Source organism: Rousettus aegyptiacus, unplaced genomic scaffold, assembly GCF_014176215.1.
Source record: "Rousettus aegyptiacus isolate mRouAeg1 unplaced genomic scaffold, mRouAeg1.p scaffold_m13_p_17, whole genome shotgun sequence".
NCBI lineage: Eukaryota > Metazoa > Chordata > Mammalia > Chiroptera > Pteropodidae > Rousettus > Rousettus aegyptiacus.
In genome coordinates, this window is record NW_023416292.1 from 30,324,516 (window position 1) to 30,341,921 (window position 17,406).

General features: G+C 47.5%; 1 pseudogene; it reads right to left on the minus strand.

Moving 5' to 3' along the window:
* Positions 1-14,628: 14,628 nt before the first annotated feature.
* LOC118613150 lies at positions 14,629-14,744 on the minus strand (annotated as a pseudogene).
* Positions 14,745-17,406: the final 2,662 nt, after the last annotated feature.

Below are 17,406 nucleotides of genomic sequence, written 5' to 3' on the forward strand. Positions count from 1 at the left end.
ATAGGGCAAAGAAAAATTAGACAGACAGGTACCCAGGTGGCTGAGGGATGCGACTGCTAATAAAAGAAAGGGAGCGCGCTGAGCTGCTCACACTGTGTAGGAGAGGTGGATTTTAAAAATTGAAATAAGTCTCATATTCCTTATCAAAGAGGGACATGGGACATTGTTAACAGGAAGAGACTAATAATTTTTAAAAGATCAAGTAAAACTACTAGGTAGGAAAAATAGAAGAGTTTAATCAGGGAACTCAACTGAAGAGATAAGAAAGAGAATAGATACAGATAAATTTTAATTAGCGAATGAAAGATTAGGTGGACGAACAATTGCACGAGGCATTGGGAAGACGCGAAGCGAAGAAACATGTTTTGGAAAAGGTAAAAGTAGTGAAAGCCAGAGGTAGGAAGTTTAACGTTTGTATCATAGGCGTCACGGAAGGAAAGGTTAAAGGACGGAGATGTGATCGGCCCCCCGTGAATGACATCTCGCACAGGGTAGAGTCGGTCCCCTCTCGTGTTGACGCTGAGCTTGATCATGTGCCGTACTTTGACCGATGAGGCATCAATAAACATGAAGCAAGCAGAGGCGTGTTAAGCACATGCACTTTTGGCGGTGGGGGGGGAGGGCAGGCGGGCGGTGCACATGTGATCACGTGACTGATTTTGACTACCGTTAACATCAGTGAACCTCAAGCAAGCAGAGACTCCGTGAGCGCTGGTGCACACTCTGAGAACGCAGAGGAAGCCTGCGTCTAGCCTCCCTGGGGACAAAAGACCTCACGGAGAGAGCGGCCTCGTCCTCTCGGCTTCGGTCCTTGGTGCTGCTTTTCTTTTTACGGGCTTTACTCTCTTTGACAGAGAGCAGGAAGAAGGGACACCCCGGCATAACCTTTGCTGTCCCTTCATTCACTCCCCCTCACGGCAGGCTTCTAGACTCGTCTGATATCCACACACCCACCCTCTGCTGACCTGGGATTCTGCTTTCCTGTCTCTCGATGATGCCAGGACAGGCAAATGATCCATCCAGGGCACTTCCCTTTTTAAAGCTTCAAGAAATTTTTCCTCGCTCTGGCTCTCTCTCCGAAGGGGAGCTGGACACGTGCCACCACAAGCCACCATCTGGAGCCTGAGTAGACCCCTCGCAGGCCCAGTGGGGTCTGTTAAGCTCCAGCACGTTTGAGGGCGAATCCTCATCCGTAATCTCCAAATTCTCTGGCCCTTAGAACTGTCACATGCTCTGCCTGCCTCTGCTGCCTTCCAGCCCGGTGGCTTCCTTCTTGTTTGCTGGTGTTGCGATCACTGTTGCTGTTTCTATTTTTGTTGGGTGGAGTCAGGAAGATGAAAAATCACACCACCACGGCCACTGTCTTGCCTCTATTCCCCTCCTAGCTCCACTTTTTTGTTGTTGTTAAATGTCATCAACAGGGCAATTTTCTGACACACTAATTAGACTGATAAGATTCTTTCTCACTCAAATACATTCATTGGAAATCCCTGAGGCCCTCCCCTTCTGCGGCCTCGTTTCTCACGGCCGGGAGAACAAATGAGGCTCCTTCCTGCCTCTGCTCAGAACGTTTCCACAACCCATTCGCCTCCAGCCTTCCCCTCCGGCTCCACATCCTCTCCAGCCCCAAGGACCAGTACCAGTCTCACCTTCTCCAGGCCTTTCCTTCATCACTGTAAACAGCTACATTCATTGAGCACTTATGTCTAAATGCCGAGCCCTGCAAAGTACTCTACCTACAGCATCCTAGATTGGTCCTGGTGAGAATCCTATGAGATACTACAGTTACAGTGTAAGAAAAGTGAAACTCGAGACTAAATATAACTCGGAGAAGGTGACATAGGCAATGGCAGAATTGGGATTTTAAACCCACATTCACTGCGTCTTCAGAGACTACGCTCTCGATCATTTTGCTACGCAGGTCTCAGGGACCATTAACTTTTTTGCGAACATACTTCTAGACACTTCTTTTCTTTCATTCTGTTTTTAGATACACAAGTACATGTGCTCTCTCTCTCTCTCTCTCTCTCTGTCTCTCTCTTTCACACACACAAAGGTTTTGCATAAATTTTACATAAAATTTGCATAAGTCACTCCCTTGATTCTTAACGTTAACAGCTACAGAACCAGGAGAGTTCTGCCTTCCAGTTAGATTTTACATTCCTTGGTGGCCTCTCCCTTCACTAGTGAACTCAGCACTGAGCACTTAGCAGGTGCTTTATAAATGCTTCTTGATGGGCTGAAATACAAAGGATTTAACTGGAAAAGGCCAATCTGCAGCTATCCTTACCAACAGATTGTCACAAAGGCCCAAGGGGCCAGGAGAAATGCCTTTCTCCTCTCTCTGGTCCCACACTTCCAGATGACTTTAGGCAGACGCTTAGGTGGGGAGACTAAGGAATGAAGCTCCTGCCTCTGCAGCTGTGAAGGGGGGTGTATGTCATGCCTGTCATGGTCATCGGCCCACCCCACCCCCGCCCCGAGGGGAGAGGATCAGAGGAGAAGGAGGTAACATCTACCCACTGCTCGGCTCCCTGCAGAAGCTGGGCCGCATGTGTGCCAAGGATAATCGCCGAGAGGTGGAGGGGGCAGGCACAGGAGAGCTGGTCCTTGTGCTCACCCAGCAGGACGCGAAAAATTCAGCTGGGTTCTTTTTATAGTCTCAATCATCCCTGGTAATGAAGATTCTGCAATTAGAACTCAGCTGGCGGCCGTGCTGGGGACGTGCGAGGCAGAACAGGATCCTGGGTCTGCAGGAGGGCAGCCTGTTCGTCAGGAAGCCTTGAAAGTGCCGCTGGGAACAAGGGTGTGATGTACGGACGCTGCGAGCTATTTTTACAGACCATTTTCTAGTCATTATCGCTCCTTAAATAAGTTCCACTTGGGCATTACAGCTTTAGCATTTTATTTCAACTACCTCCCACTCTCAATTATCTATACACAGGGAGGGGAGTATTAACGCAGGCAATAGAAACGGCCACGCTGCATTTCTGCAAGCCACCCGCTCATTTGGAATTGATGATCATTCTACCTAGCTTGATTGTTTGTGTACATCTATGAAGAGCGCATTTGAAAAATATTCAAGGTGGATGATTAGCCTGCTAAGGAGAACATACTGTTTTCAAATTCGTAAGCATAATGATAAGTAAAGTTTTACTGAGCTCTTACTATATGCTAGGCACTGTGCCAAACCCTTTATATGTATGATCCGTAATCCTCTTAGTCGCTTTATTAGATGGACACTATTATCAACCCCATTTTAGAGCTAAGGAAACGGGTCTCTCGTCCAAGGTCGCGCCGTCAGTGAGTGACAGGTCCTGGCTCCAAAACCAGCCAGGACTGACGTGGCCTCCCGTATTCTCAAGTCTGAGGCAGTAAGCTGGTTCCGCGCCAGGCGCCTCCGAGGATAAAACAGCTCCGGTCGCCTCTGCATGGCATCGCCGTTAGCGATCCCAGCTCTCATCCCTGCTGTTGCAAAATCTTCCCAATGAAGGACGAGGGGGCAGCGCCAGTTTCTTGCTAAAGCACGAAATCTCCTTCTCATTCCTCGCTTGGGTACGTACTTCCCGCTCCCTTCTCTATTGAATCTAAAACTCTCACTGAAACTCCTACACGATGACAACCATTCCATCTCTCTAAATCATATTATAAAAACAGAAAACACATCTGCTCAAATGGACATTTCTATCCTGACACGCTTATTTGGTGAGCCACAAGCGGCAGTTTGCTGTGGGACTCACATGCGTGTATACACACGAGGCCGATTCTGCCCGTCCCCTCCTCAAGTGTAATCTCTGGGGCCACCTGTACTATACAGACTCCCAGGTGCGGGGCAGTGAAGGACTCACAAAAATAAACATGAAGAGAAAAACTTACTGCTTCTCAGTGCTCCAGGAGTGGAAAACAATGATCCGCCTCGTACTTCTCAGAGGAAGGGTAATACGGACAGGCCCGTTCATGAATATATGAACTTCATTCTGTCACATGGGGAGCGGAACTGCTGTGTGGATATCTGTGACTCTGATAAAATGTGCCAATATTCTAGATCGGGCACGACCATCACAAAAGATGAGCAAACACAGACACTCACACACGGCTTCTGCACAGAATATAGTAAAATCCTATTCTCCTGGTGCTCTAATCCTGAGAGTCAATAGCCACGATGCAAAATTCCACTTATGTTTGATTATGACAATGTGGCAAGCCTTTCTAAATGGTATGGTGTGCCAAATCCTAGGTTTTCATAAGCTGGCGATGCTTTCTTCTGAAGATTAGACCAGAGAAAGTGGGTTGCAACTGACTTAAAGATTCAAGTGATTACTCTAAAATAAGATTGTGGATGCTTTATAAAATCAAATTCACTAATACCGCACACACGCACACAAAATAATTTCAATACAGATAAACCATTGTGAAGAAAGGCTAATTTGGCCTCAGGCTGAATACTTGGTTTTGCAGAAAGACAGCTGTGGTATGATAGAAAACCAGGTATGGTTTTAAATATTGTGAACTCAGCTCCTCTAAGCAGATCATTCAGAACAAACCTTTAATCTCGGATTGATTTAACCTCCGGTAGATTTACTGTACCTTCCTTCGGTCCTGCTACATTCAGTAGAGGTGAGATGGGGAATACAACTTATCTTAATTCAAGCAAATCTATTGTGGAAAAAAAATCTATATTAAAAAGGATCATCGATTATATTCCAAGGACAACTATCCAAAGCCCTCACTTTGCGATCAGCTGCTCTTTTGAATAATAATGTGCCAATGTTCACTGCCATTTGTGTGGATACTTGAGAGCTGACTGTCCACAAATTACGCATGAGAAATCCTGGCACGTAGACGTGCAGAAGTCAGGGCGATGTGAATAAGTGAGCCCGGCTTCACTTTTGGCAAGTCAAGCCGGTGGCCTGAGTTCAGGCCTGGGCTGGACGTGGCGGTGGACGGGTCCGGAGTTTGAGCCCGAGTCTAGGGGTGGGGGCCGAGAAGGGCGGTCTGAAGAGGCAGGGTGAGCGGGGCAGGCGAGGGGCTGGACATAAAGGGCCACTGCTGTGAAAGGGACAGCAAAGAGCTGCCCAGAGGCCGCCACTGGCCCGCGTGGCAGCGTTCGAGGGCTTAGGCGAGGACGTGCTCTGTGTGGTCACGACCTGGCGCCGGAGGCCAGGGCTAGGCAAGCGCGGCTGAGGCCGGGCCTCAGCCCCCACTCGTCCCCTGAGCTGGGTGCTCAGGGCACTGTCTGCACAGTCTGAAAAGGTCGCCCCAGGGTCAAGGGGAAGCACCAGGAGAGATCCTCGAGGGACGGACGGGGAAACTTTGGGAAAATGTTATAAAAATAAAATTAAGAGCAACACATACTTAGCAGGAAAAAATATATATGGGAAGAAGTAAAACGTAAAATCTCTGTCTCCATAAAAGCATCCACTTTTCACACTTTTTTGAACACCCTAAAAAAGATTCGTATGAATGTACTAGCATATACATACACACATATAGATTCACATATTTTGAATGTCTGTAACGTCTTCCTATTACACACACTTCGTGCCCCTCGCTTTTTGCCTTTTATGTGTTTTGAAGTCATCTCAGGCCAGCACGTGCCAGCCAACGCCTCTCACGGGGGCCGGTGGCGGCCTCTGGGCAGCTCTTCGCTGTCCCTTTCACAGCAGTGGCCCTTTATGTCCAGCCCCTCGCCTGCCCCACTCACCTTGACGTCTCCCTGCACAAATGTTCTCGAGTTTACTTCACCCATCTCTCGTTATTGGATGTCTAGATTCTTTCTGATGTCTTACTATTTCAGTAAATATCTTTTATTGGTTTAATGGTTGGACGAGGAGAATTAAATGGAATCATGCGGCTCTGTCTAATCCAGGGTGCTGTGACCTAAAAGCCACTGTGGGAAAGCTGGCCCGACCAATCTCCTGCCTTCTACAGACTTGACTTACGGACACCGGCGGACGTGAAATGGGCTTTAGGACAGAATAACGCGGCAGCGCCCTGGAGACGGAGCTCTCGTTTCCCGTGGGTCTGACGCGCACTGCGGCTCCCTTGCCAGAGACCCATAGGGTGAGGCGTGAACTCGCCCTGCAGTGCCCACACTCACGCCAGCCGCAAGAGGGAGAAGGCCCTCCTCTCCCTTACCCGCTGGCTGGATGCGGACGGGGGCAGCCACCAGAACGGCACTCTGACGCACACTGGCCTAGAGGTGCATCTGCGGGTCCAGCTCCTCTTGGCCAACTGGTTTCCACGAGATGCGTCTTCTGAGAATTCCTCTGACCCCAGGGTTACGATGCATGTCAAAACTTCCGTGCTCTACTTACACCGTCTGTGAAGGACGGAAACATGAATCATGCTGGAGCGTGCCTGGCTCTGCTGCCAGTTTCCCTAGACTGAGAAATGGAGGAAGAAATGACATCGCCGAAGTCCCTTCCTCCTGAAGCTTCAGTCGAATGACAGGCAAGCGCTCCGTGTAGGAACTGCCACGGCCCTCCCCTGCGCCCGGCGGAGAAGAGGAAGAGCCACACCCGCCACGCCACACGGGCCCATCGGCTTCTAAACCGCAGGGAGGTTCATTCAGGCTGCGCCATCGCAGTCGGAGGCGGCACAACGTACCGGTCACTGGGAGACCTCACGGTGTCCTCGCTGGCGGAGGGCAACAGGAAATAAGCTGGCGCCTGGACTACGCCTGAGCTGACAGGGACCTCACCACGGGCTGCTTGGTAAGTACCTTGTGAAGACCCCACTGACCAGTCTTAATTATGAATGGACGCCTTGGTTTCTCCAACATCTGAGCAGGAGATAGAATGGCCAGCGTCCTTGCCCTAAATCCTCAAATCAAAGGATCACAAGACGAATGCGTGCTAACGGTGGTAACGGATCATACATTAGGGGAGTCTGAGGCGTTCTGGGGAAAACACTTATTCGCCACCTTTTAAGAGTGTCCTCCCGCAGAGCCCACTGTACCTCCCTCAGCCATCTCGGCCTGACGCTCGGAGGATTCATTCGTTCTCATGGCCTAGCGTAGCATTTCTCACATTCTTACTGACAGGGCCAATGAAATTAAATGCGCTCTTTCCTTTCTGCGATGAAATAATATTTACCTCCTAAAGAGGAAACAAATCATCGCCATCCTCGGGGCTCTGATGGAACTATATCCTGGAGTCTGTGACCTGCCAGCAGTCACAGGATTCCTCGGTCCCCAAGTCACCCTCTTGCCTCTCCACTGCTGGGTCACCTCCGGTTCTGTCCAAGGCCAGCGAATCAATGAGATCCCGGCCTCCGGACCCGCGCGTTGTCCAGCTGGGCTGCTCGAACAAGAAGTCAGCTTTATTCCTTTTCTGTTCACCCCCAGCACGTGCTGCGGCCCCAGCAATATTTCTGAGAACGACTTCCTTCCCGAGGCCTAATGCAACTCTTGTCTCTGCTGAGCTTGAGGTTCCGCTTGGTCCTTGTGCCGGGCCTTGTCGCCACAAGGGGGGTCACAGCTGAGCCCGCAAGCAAGCGCTGAGTGAGAGGCGTCAGATGACCACCAACGATGCCACACAAGCTAAGCCGTCTTCACCACGAGACGCTGCTGCTGGATGGCGTGGCCTTCAGTGCTGGATTTCGGCCCGTCACCCCGCATTGCCTGTTTGATTCTGGTGTGTATGAACGATTAAGTCAGTACAACCTGATTCTCGCCTCCTTTCCAAAACCAAGGAGTCAGCAGGGCCACACTCCCTCTTGAGGCTCTAGGGAAGAATCTGTCCCTTACCTCCCCCAGCTTCTGGCGGCTGCTTGTGGCTGCGTCACTCCCGTTTTCGAGGCCAGCATCTTCAAGTCTGTCTGTGCTATGTCTTCACACTGCCTTCTCCTCTGTGTGTCTAATCTCCCTCATCCTCCTTGTACAAGGATGAACATGTATAAGGACACATACAATCGCATTTAGGGCCCAGCCGACAATCCAGGATAATCTCTTCCTCTCAGGATCCTTAATTTAACCATATCTGCAAAGACCCCTTTTCCAAGTAAGGTAGTATGACAGGTCCCAGGGATTAGGATCTGACATCTTTGGGGGACATTATTCAGCTTATTACACACGCTTCTTCTATTTCCCACGTTGCTGTGTACGCATGATAAGTGTCTTATAAATGCTCCTGTAATTGACTCAAACCTTCAATGGAAACAAAGCCCCAAAATCTAAAAGACAAGCCTGTGTGGACCTACTGGGCAGGACCGTATGGCAGATTTTCCGCTTCTGGATAAAGACAACCCACTCGCGTTGCATGTCGGACACCGTCCCAGGCTTTTCCCATGTTCCGACTCTCTGAATTCTCACTTGACCTTGTGCCACCTAGTGGTGTGAGCCCCAAAAGAAGGAATGGGGAAAGACTGAGGTAACCGAGTAGAAGAGGAAGCAGGCAGGTGGTTCGGGGTTATTCTTCTCTTGCTCAGAATGTGGAGGATGAAATCAAAGCCAGGACGGGAACGATGATTCACATTCCTCCCGCACGCCCACCCATCGAGTCCTGCTCCCATGAAGGATACGTCTCATGAGCACAGCCCCTCTGAGCACGACGGTCATAGCACACAGAGCATGCCTGGGAGAGGGGGGGCCCTCACAGTCGGCAGTACTCTCGCGGACCAGTCCAGAATTCCAGTCCTCCCGCGAGTCGGGGACAGACTGCTGAAGGAGTAGCCGTGTAGTGGACGCGTTTATAAGTCAACAGAATATACCTTAGTCTCTCCCAAGAGAGAAAAACTAGATTTGGCTTGAGAAGATAACAAAAAAAATCCAAAAGGAATCTAAAGTTTGGGGCTAAAGGAGGAAAATGTTTAGATTGAGAAAAAGATTGGGAATAACAAGAATGCAGAGTTACTAGATACCCAGGGGACAGGAAAAGTCATCGGACAGAGGGAGAGAGGAGAGTCATCTGTTCCCGGAGGACGAAGGGTGACTGCGCCCACGACACTGGCATCCAGACCGCAAGGGGTGGATGGAGCTCGGGCAGCCAAGAGCAGGCAACTGTTGCGAGTTCTTCATGTTCAAGCAGAACTACCTTCACGATAAAGACTCTCTCAACTTCCGTGCATGTTTCTTCCACTTCCTGATCCGGCGCGAAGTCCCGTCCTCCCTGACTACACAGTGGCTCCGACGGCCTGCTGAACGGAGGCTGAGAATTCTTCTTAGTCCCATGAACCAACGAGCAAGAAGATGGGAGGCGAGTGCTGTCCCAGGTCCCCACGCTGCTTCCGGCCCAGAACCACCGCGTCCGCCCCACGTGGCTACGTTCCCTCCCCTCCACGCTTCGCTGGCGCTGCCCGACGACGACCTCGGCTTCACTGGATACTTTGACACCTCGCTTGATCTCTCTCTTTTCCAGACTCCGCCATCTTCCCAGGCGCCTCTGCTGCTGGTACTGGGGATGACGGCAGGAAGGGCAGTGTGGGACGGGGAGAGTCCATGGACTAAACGTCATGGGGACGATGTGGGCGGCGTGTTTGTGATAGGGACTTTCTCATCCGAGCCAGAAGCAAACCAACCCACAGACCCCCGCACCCCCGGAGTGCGAGAGCTGCGGGGAAGAGAGGGAGGGTCGAAGAGGGGGTGTGGAAGGCGGCGGCGCGGGGCGCGAGTGACTGAGGCTCCGGCTGGTACGTCTGTCGCAGCTGGGGCGCACGGCACCGGCTCGGGGAGCAGCGAAGCAGGGCCGTGCTGGGAGGAGGGGGCGTGCCCGCGCCGGAGGCTCCGGTGGCTGGCTCTCTCCATCCATCCACTGCTTGAGCTTCTGCTTCACCAGCTATGACTCTGTGGAGCTATGTATCCGCCCCACGGCGGGGATTCCGGGAGACCGTTAGCCTTGATGAACACAGGCTCTTTGCGGTAGTCCTTCTGGGCAAAATGGTCATGTGTCCTGGGCCCCCGCAATGGACAGTATGGTTATATTTCTTCATTAGTTTTTGAGACTATACTTTACAGCTCTCTGGGTCTCAGTCACCATTTCTACAAGGGACCTGCAGGGCCTTTAGGGCCCTTTCCAACTCCGAGCTTGGCACCTGGCGCTGAGTCCGACATGAACTCAAGAGGCAGCGGTGGTCGTTCGCTCCGTTGGCCTCGGCGTCAGCTGGCACAGCACCTGCGACTTCACAGTGGGCCGCTCTCTTTCTTAGCCCACCTCTTCGACATCTAGCGCGGCACGTCCCCCCCAGGAGTTCTGCAGGACGGAACACGAGCCCTCGACATGCTTCATTGACCAAAAGCTGTAGGTTCTATCCCACTCGGGGATTCACAATGCACGCTGGCAATTAAAGGCTGCGAGAAGTTTTGGAGTAAACAAAAAACTTGCATAACTTACGTTACCCTAGGATTTTCCAAACCTGTTTGGTCACGGGACTCTCTTTCGGCAAACGTGCAAGTCGACGCCCCGTTTGGGGACTGCAAATTTAACGCCTTTCCCCAAAGTCTCTACAGCCGTGTAGGCGTCACGACTGCCTTCGTCCGGGTGTGTTTAAAATGCAATAACGTTCTCTTTCGTTGTCCTGCTTCCCGTGAACTGAGAAGTGACCGTTTGGAGATTACGGCTGGGGTTTCATTGCTACTACGCCGCATCATGCTGCTCCTCTCCCTGAACTCTAAATGGCTACAAAGATTCTCTTCGACTGACCAGAAGAGGGAAGCAGAGGATCTGGGATGGCACCCCTGTCGCAGCTTGGGCACAGACCTAAGCGAAGGCGGCAAGGTCTAGGGGCTCGTCTTGAAAGGGTTGCCTCAGCGCAGGGCGCCCCATTCGCATTTCCACCACGTCGTCTGCAGAAGGTGAGGTCCCGTTGCTGGGGGCCCTCATCTCACACCTGCACGCATTTGCCAGCGCGTCCATAGGGAACGGGCTTCCTTAAAGTTGGGGAGCACCAGGAAATCAACCAGGAAGAGACCGAAGGAGACAGCAGGAAACAGGTGCGGCCAGCAAAGGGGCGCACCTGGGAGCCGTGGCAATGACTGTCAGGGCTGAGGCATCCTCACAGCTGTGAGTTCGGTCCCTCCGATCCCCACGAGCAGCCACCGCTCAGCTGGGCTCAGAGCGGAGCAGTCACATGCCGAGGCATCAGCCACAGTGGTCTTAAAATGGCACACCGATCATCGCCTGGGTCGCTTGTTGGGGGGTGACATGGATTCTTTGGGGGTAGTATCAGGCTTGGGCCCAAGATTCTGAAACACCAAACCCACTCTCGCCAGAGCCATGCCCTCACCCACGGGGTCCACAAGACAGACACCGCGCTCCGAGGACGGGGCCAAACGAGCGCATGCGTTTTATTGCGGTGTTTTGGCCTCAAACACGAGTGACCACTGAAGGACTCTGTTTCTTACTCTAAAGGCAAAACCCAACATTGTAAGTGGACAAAGTAACCTCCTTGGCACCTTTTCCCCTACGTTCATACCTCTTTGGGGGACTTCTATCTTTTAACGTTCTGATGGCAAGAAAAGATGAACCCACGCATGCCGGGGGGGGGGGGGGGAGGTGCGTTCCTCGCAGAGATCTGGCTCCGAGATGGCGTGAGCTGCGGCCTGCAGCCCCCCACCCAATCCCCCTCCCCCGCTCAGCACACCCGGGGTGCAGGAGAGACACTCCCGAGACCTGCACACCCTTCTCATCGCCCCCTTCCCTGGCTGTGTGGGCAGGAACGGATGGGCGTGGAGAGCGAGGTGAGGACAGCGGGGGGGGGGGGGGCCACAGAGGAGGCCGTTTTCTTCCTCCTCCCTCCTCCTCCCACTCGCCTCCTCCCCCCTTTCTATCCTGTTGCCACCTGTCAGAGCCCCTGACAACAAACGAGGGTCGCCGTGTTGAAATGTGGGCGCCCACGCTGTGTTCTCTCGTACTTTCTGCTCTCTGTCTCTTGGTGGCTCTGGTGGGACTGTTTACCTCTCTTCTAACGGAAGGAAGTCTTAGGCACGTTGGCGGAGCGAGAAATCCAGGCCCTAAGAATGAGATCTTAATTCGCTCACCTTCCTAGCGCTCGGCTGAGGAAGAGATGAGACATCTTATCTTATGTCTGCTGATCACGGGGATACAGGAAGTGGAAGCTGCAAGGGAAGAGGGCCTTTCAGCATAGGGCCCCTGCCCGCTGGTACCTGGGATCTAGTCACACCTTGAGGCTGAGACCAATCTGTTTGGACTTTTCTCTCTTGAGTTGCAGGGGGGCGGGGGAGTGAAGGGAGGGCGCACAGGGGGTATGAACAGAGGCAGAATCTCTCTTATGCATAGAGAAGAAATTTCCTGTTGCCGTTGTTCAAACCCGAAAAGAAATCATAATAGATTTTTGACTCCTAGGAAGAAAACCAACATTTACTGAACATCTCTTATGGCCTACATTGCTCTGGGCAAGTTTTCCAGAATATCTGTTGGGTTTCTGAGTTGTAAGTAACGAAAACAATTCTGACCTATTTAAAGCAGAGGCGGAACTTATGTAAAGGATAGCAGATAATTCACAGAATTGATAGTAAGAGTGGGCGACCAGGCTCGGATACTCTCTAGTCAATAATCAGTTCCAAAAATCAAACCATCCACCTTCGGTTAGGGGCAGACTACTCAAGTTCCTTCAGGGTCCTTTGAAACAATCATTTGGATAACCTCTGCGCTGCCTAGAAAGACATCCTGAGCCCGGCTTGTACATTTTCCTCCTCAGGTCTGGGAGCACAGATTCTGTAAGGAGCTCTGGTCCATTTTAACACAAAACAGTACATAGAGACTATAATCTGGGCCCCAGTGGTCACTTTGTGTATAATATATATTTCATTTTGTGTTTCATTAATATTAATTATAAGGTAAATTAATATTGATATAAAATACATCATAAACTCATAGTAACATTTTCTATTCAAATTCTAGGACGACCGAATTTCCACTTAGCCTTTATTCATCTTACATCTATACTTCCTTTCTCCCATATTAGAAATCTCAATTCTCAAAAATACTTGTTATGGGCTCAGATGTGCCTGCCCCAAATTCCTATGTTAAAGCCCTAACCCCAATGTATTTGAAGACAGAAGCTTTAGAGAGGTAATTAAGGCTAAACAAAGCCATAAGAGAGGCACCCTAATCTTGTAAAATCAGGTGTCCTTACAAGAAGAGTAAGAGGCATGAGGGGTGTGTGCGTGTGTCTGTATGTGTGTGTATGTGTGTGTCCATGTGTGAGTGGGTATGTGTATGTGTGTGTATGCAAATGTGATGGACAGGCCACGTAGGGCCCAGCAAGGTGGCAGCTGTCCACAAGCCTGGGAGAGGTGCCTCACCAGAAACCAACCTTAATGGCACTTTAATATTGGATTTCTAGGCTCCAAAACTGTGAGAAAACAAATTCCCGTTGTTAAGTCACCCAGTCTGTGTCATTTTGTTATGGCTGCCCAAGCAAACTAACACAGTACCACAATTACTCATTTGCTTTACCCCATGATGCACACACAATAGTACTATTGCTACCATTAATATGATCACTGTAAATGGTTTTAAGATTTTTCTATGTAAATAATTTGGTCCTTAGGGTATATGATACTAGAGATACAGTCAAATTGACAGGTTTTAAAGTCACTTTAACTAGTTTATTTCCGTGTGGTTGTGCCACCATTCAAATATGACATGGGATCGTTTCTTTTTACTTTTAGAAATTGCTTTTTAATTTTTAATTTTTTTCATAATTATTAAAATATTACATAAAGTCAAATCTAGAAAGTATGCTTTATTTATAGAATTCAATCGCTAGCATCTATATACCCAATTATAACTGTTTTTCCAGAAGATTTAAATATTTACGTGATCACATAGCAACCTTTGCCAGAGTGTTAATTTGTTCTTCTTTCTGCTTACTTTTATTTTTTTTCCTCTCTTTTTACTTTGTGTTTCATAAGTTGCCATAGGGTATCTAGTTGTAGACTTTTTTTTAATCCTTCTGAAGACTTAGTGTGCTTCTCGAATCTAAGTTTTTTTTTTTGGAACTACAGCTATTTGCTTCATCTCAGTCTATCTATTCCTGACTCTTAATTTTTTTCATAGTTTTTATCCCTTTACACTTGGTGTTACATTCTAGTTCATAGTCTTGGATTTACCTTCTTAAATTGTGTTTGCATCTATTTAATTTTTCCTTTGATTTTTAATTTTCATCTTTTAAAAAATCTACCTCCTTTTATCTCTTAATCATTAAAAAAAATACTTATTGTTATAGTCTCTTCAGATTGCACTAGTCTAAAATTTGCAATGCTTCTTATCCCACTATTTGTTGAGTCTAATGACTTCCCTAAATGGCGGATGGCTTTGTCACAGTAATATTTTATTGTAAGGTGATCTTCAGTGGGGGATGTTTTCCTCCTTTGGGCTTTGTTTGTATTCTGGATCACAGGTTGGCAAGCTTCTCTTTCTCTAAAAGCCAGATAGTAAATATTTTAGTTTTTGCAGGCGACATGCAGTCATCCAGTCTCTCTCTTTATTATTATTCTCTCCTTCTCCTTCTTCTACCACCCTTTGAAAATGTAAAAAACATCCCTAATACAAGTCATACAAAATAGGCCACGGACATTATTTTGACCCCTGGCCATAGTTTGCCAACTCCTGCTCTTTCTTTTCTTTTTTTTTTTTTTAATTTTTTTTTCTTTATTATTACTTATGCCTACAGCACCTGGTCTTCCTAGGTGGTCTCCCACCCAAGTACTAACCAGGCCCGACACTGCTTAGCTACCGAAATCAGACATCGGGCTTTTTCAGGATGGCTTGGCCATAGACCATGGACCGTGGCTCTACTGGGACACAAACCCAGGACCTTGTGCATGTAAAGCAGACATGCTAACCTCTACACTATGGAACGACATTTGCCAACTTCTGCTCTTGATGTCAGAAGCGTGTGCTTCTGTCTGCTGAGGGTCCCAGAGATTTGCTAGCTCCAAACCAGTTTTACACTAAGTTTTTGACTTGGGGATGCTTACACCACCAGGGTAGTGGACAACTGGGTACCACACTCATACAAACAGGCTTGGGGTTTGGGTTTCTCAAGGCAGAATTATTGTCTAATCAGAGTTCTAAGATGATTCAAAGTTTCTTATCTTTTTTCTGGTCCATGGAATGGAGTGGTTCTTGTTCCAAATTCATTGGGGAGCACTCTTTGAGTTATATATTTATTATAAATATTATTGTACTTCTTTAATAATCTTAGTCACATCCTCCTACCTTATGCAGGCCCCAAACTATATATTTTTGATTTGGGGCCATTAGAGCCCTTATCGGGATTTGATATCCCTACTCCCATTCCCTAAGTCATCACTATATCAGCTTTTAATTCTGGTTTCAAGTTCCTTTGTTGTTTTTGTAACTAGCATTTTCTTTCTTTCTTGGGAACACAGCTATTATTTAAATAGTATCATGTATATTCTACCATTTCTCGGTTGAGTGAAGCAAGGGGTCCAAGTTCGTTTTTTCTTCCAAGTTGCCAGAGTAACTCTGAATCAGAAAAAGTTTGATAAAAGTTGAATTTTATCAAAAGTCTTTATTCATTCATTGTGATTATAAAATAGGTCTTATATCGTGTTACTTTTTTTGGTTGAATTTTAAGTTATTCTTGCATTTCTGGTATAAAGTTTTCTTGTGAATCATGAGTTATTTAATATACTGTAAATTCAATTTAGTAGGTTTATGATTCCAGATGCATAAATAAGATGGGTTTGAAGATTGCTTTTCTGTACCCTCTCAGTTTTTATTTTATTTTGTCTTGTCTTGTCTTGTTTTGTCATATTTGGTATTATAGCTGTCTTAGTTCTGTTAAGAAACTGGATTGCCTTCTACATTTATTTTTAGGTTTATATGTGTTTATAAAAATTTCTTGATTAGACGTTTATCTCTTATACTTTACTTCTAAAACAACTAAATCTGAATTTTCATATCAATCCTGTTCTCTCTCCTTTTTTTAAATGCATTTATTTATTTGGGTTATCTTTATTTTTCCTTTCTTCTTTTTAAATAATTTTTTATCTTTATTCAAACTTCTTTTTAAGAAAATTTTTTTAGATTACCACTTCTCAAACTTTAATGTGCATATGAATCATGATTATTTTCATTCTTCGATAATGAGAAAATATGGAGTTATTAATTTTTGCACACGTGCGTCCAGTTCTGTAACTTTGACACACAGAATAGGTCACCTCTGCTGGATTGTTCTTTTCCCAGGTCTTTGATAAGTGTTTATCACAAGAATGCATGAAAAGTGTTCTCAGTTTCAATATTTTAAAAATAGCCCATATTTGTCAGAACAACTATTTAGAAGTTTGCCCTTCACCTCAAGTGGTGTTTATTTGTTTTTTTAATTTCCAGTTTTCTCACTTTCTGATATGAGAATGGTTCATATAAATGTTATGCTTTAAAACTTAAGAGTTCATCTTTGCATCTTATTTATACCTTTTTAAAAGTGTTCCACAGAAGCTGAAAAAGATGACATATTTTCTCTTTATAAAAGAAGAATTCTATGATTCAGATTTTCCATGTTTTTGACAACTTTTGTTTATTTTGCCTGTCAAAGTTTGAGATATGTGTGTTTAAACGTCTCTCACAAATATATATCAAGCATTCTTTTCCTTACATTTCTAACATACTTTGTTATTGTCACAGAAAGTTCCAGCTGTTAGATCTTGATTGTGGATTGTTCCTTTGTTCAGTATAAAATGTTTTTCTTTGATCCATTTAATGCTTTTTGACATGAATTCTATTTGTCCGAAATAAGCGGCCCCCAGCCATTCTTTCTGCTTTGTGTTGAAGAGAGAATCTGGGACCTCCAGAGCCCAGATGGCTCCTGATGTGCAACAAAAGGTTAAAATGATATCTCGAGGGCCAATTCCGAGGGCCAATCCCAAGGGCCAGCTGAATTCCCATGGGATTTAGTGCAATGTGTATTGTGTATTTAAAATGCTGCTCTGATAGGGGAGGGAAGGGAAGAGAGAGAGAGAGAGAGAGAGAGAGAGAGAGAGAGAGAGAGAGAATGAGAATGAGAATGAGAATGAATGAATAAATATATTGGTAAGTCTTCCAGGAGTGTTGAAATTGTAACTTCACTAGAGCCCGAAACTGCATACCCACCAACCAGCTTAGAAATGTCCTACAGAGCCCAAACATCAGGATGGTCTCCAAAGTGGCTGCAGCTGGGACTCACCCTGGACTACATAACTGACCCTCTTGTGGAGATGCCCCTGGCATTGACCACGACGTGAGATAACCAGGCAAGCTCCTAAACACTGCGAAGGAGCAGGGTAAGAGGCGAGGTGTGGGAATACCCCCGGCGCCAGGCAGAAGGTGCCGGTTCCCTGACTCCCTCGCTTAGTTTGGTTGGCAGTGGTTTGAGACACCCTGGTCCACGCCCACCTGACACTAGTCGCACTGAGGCGTGGGGGTGGAAGACACTCCA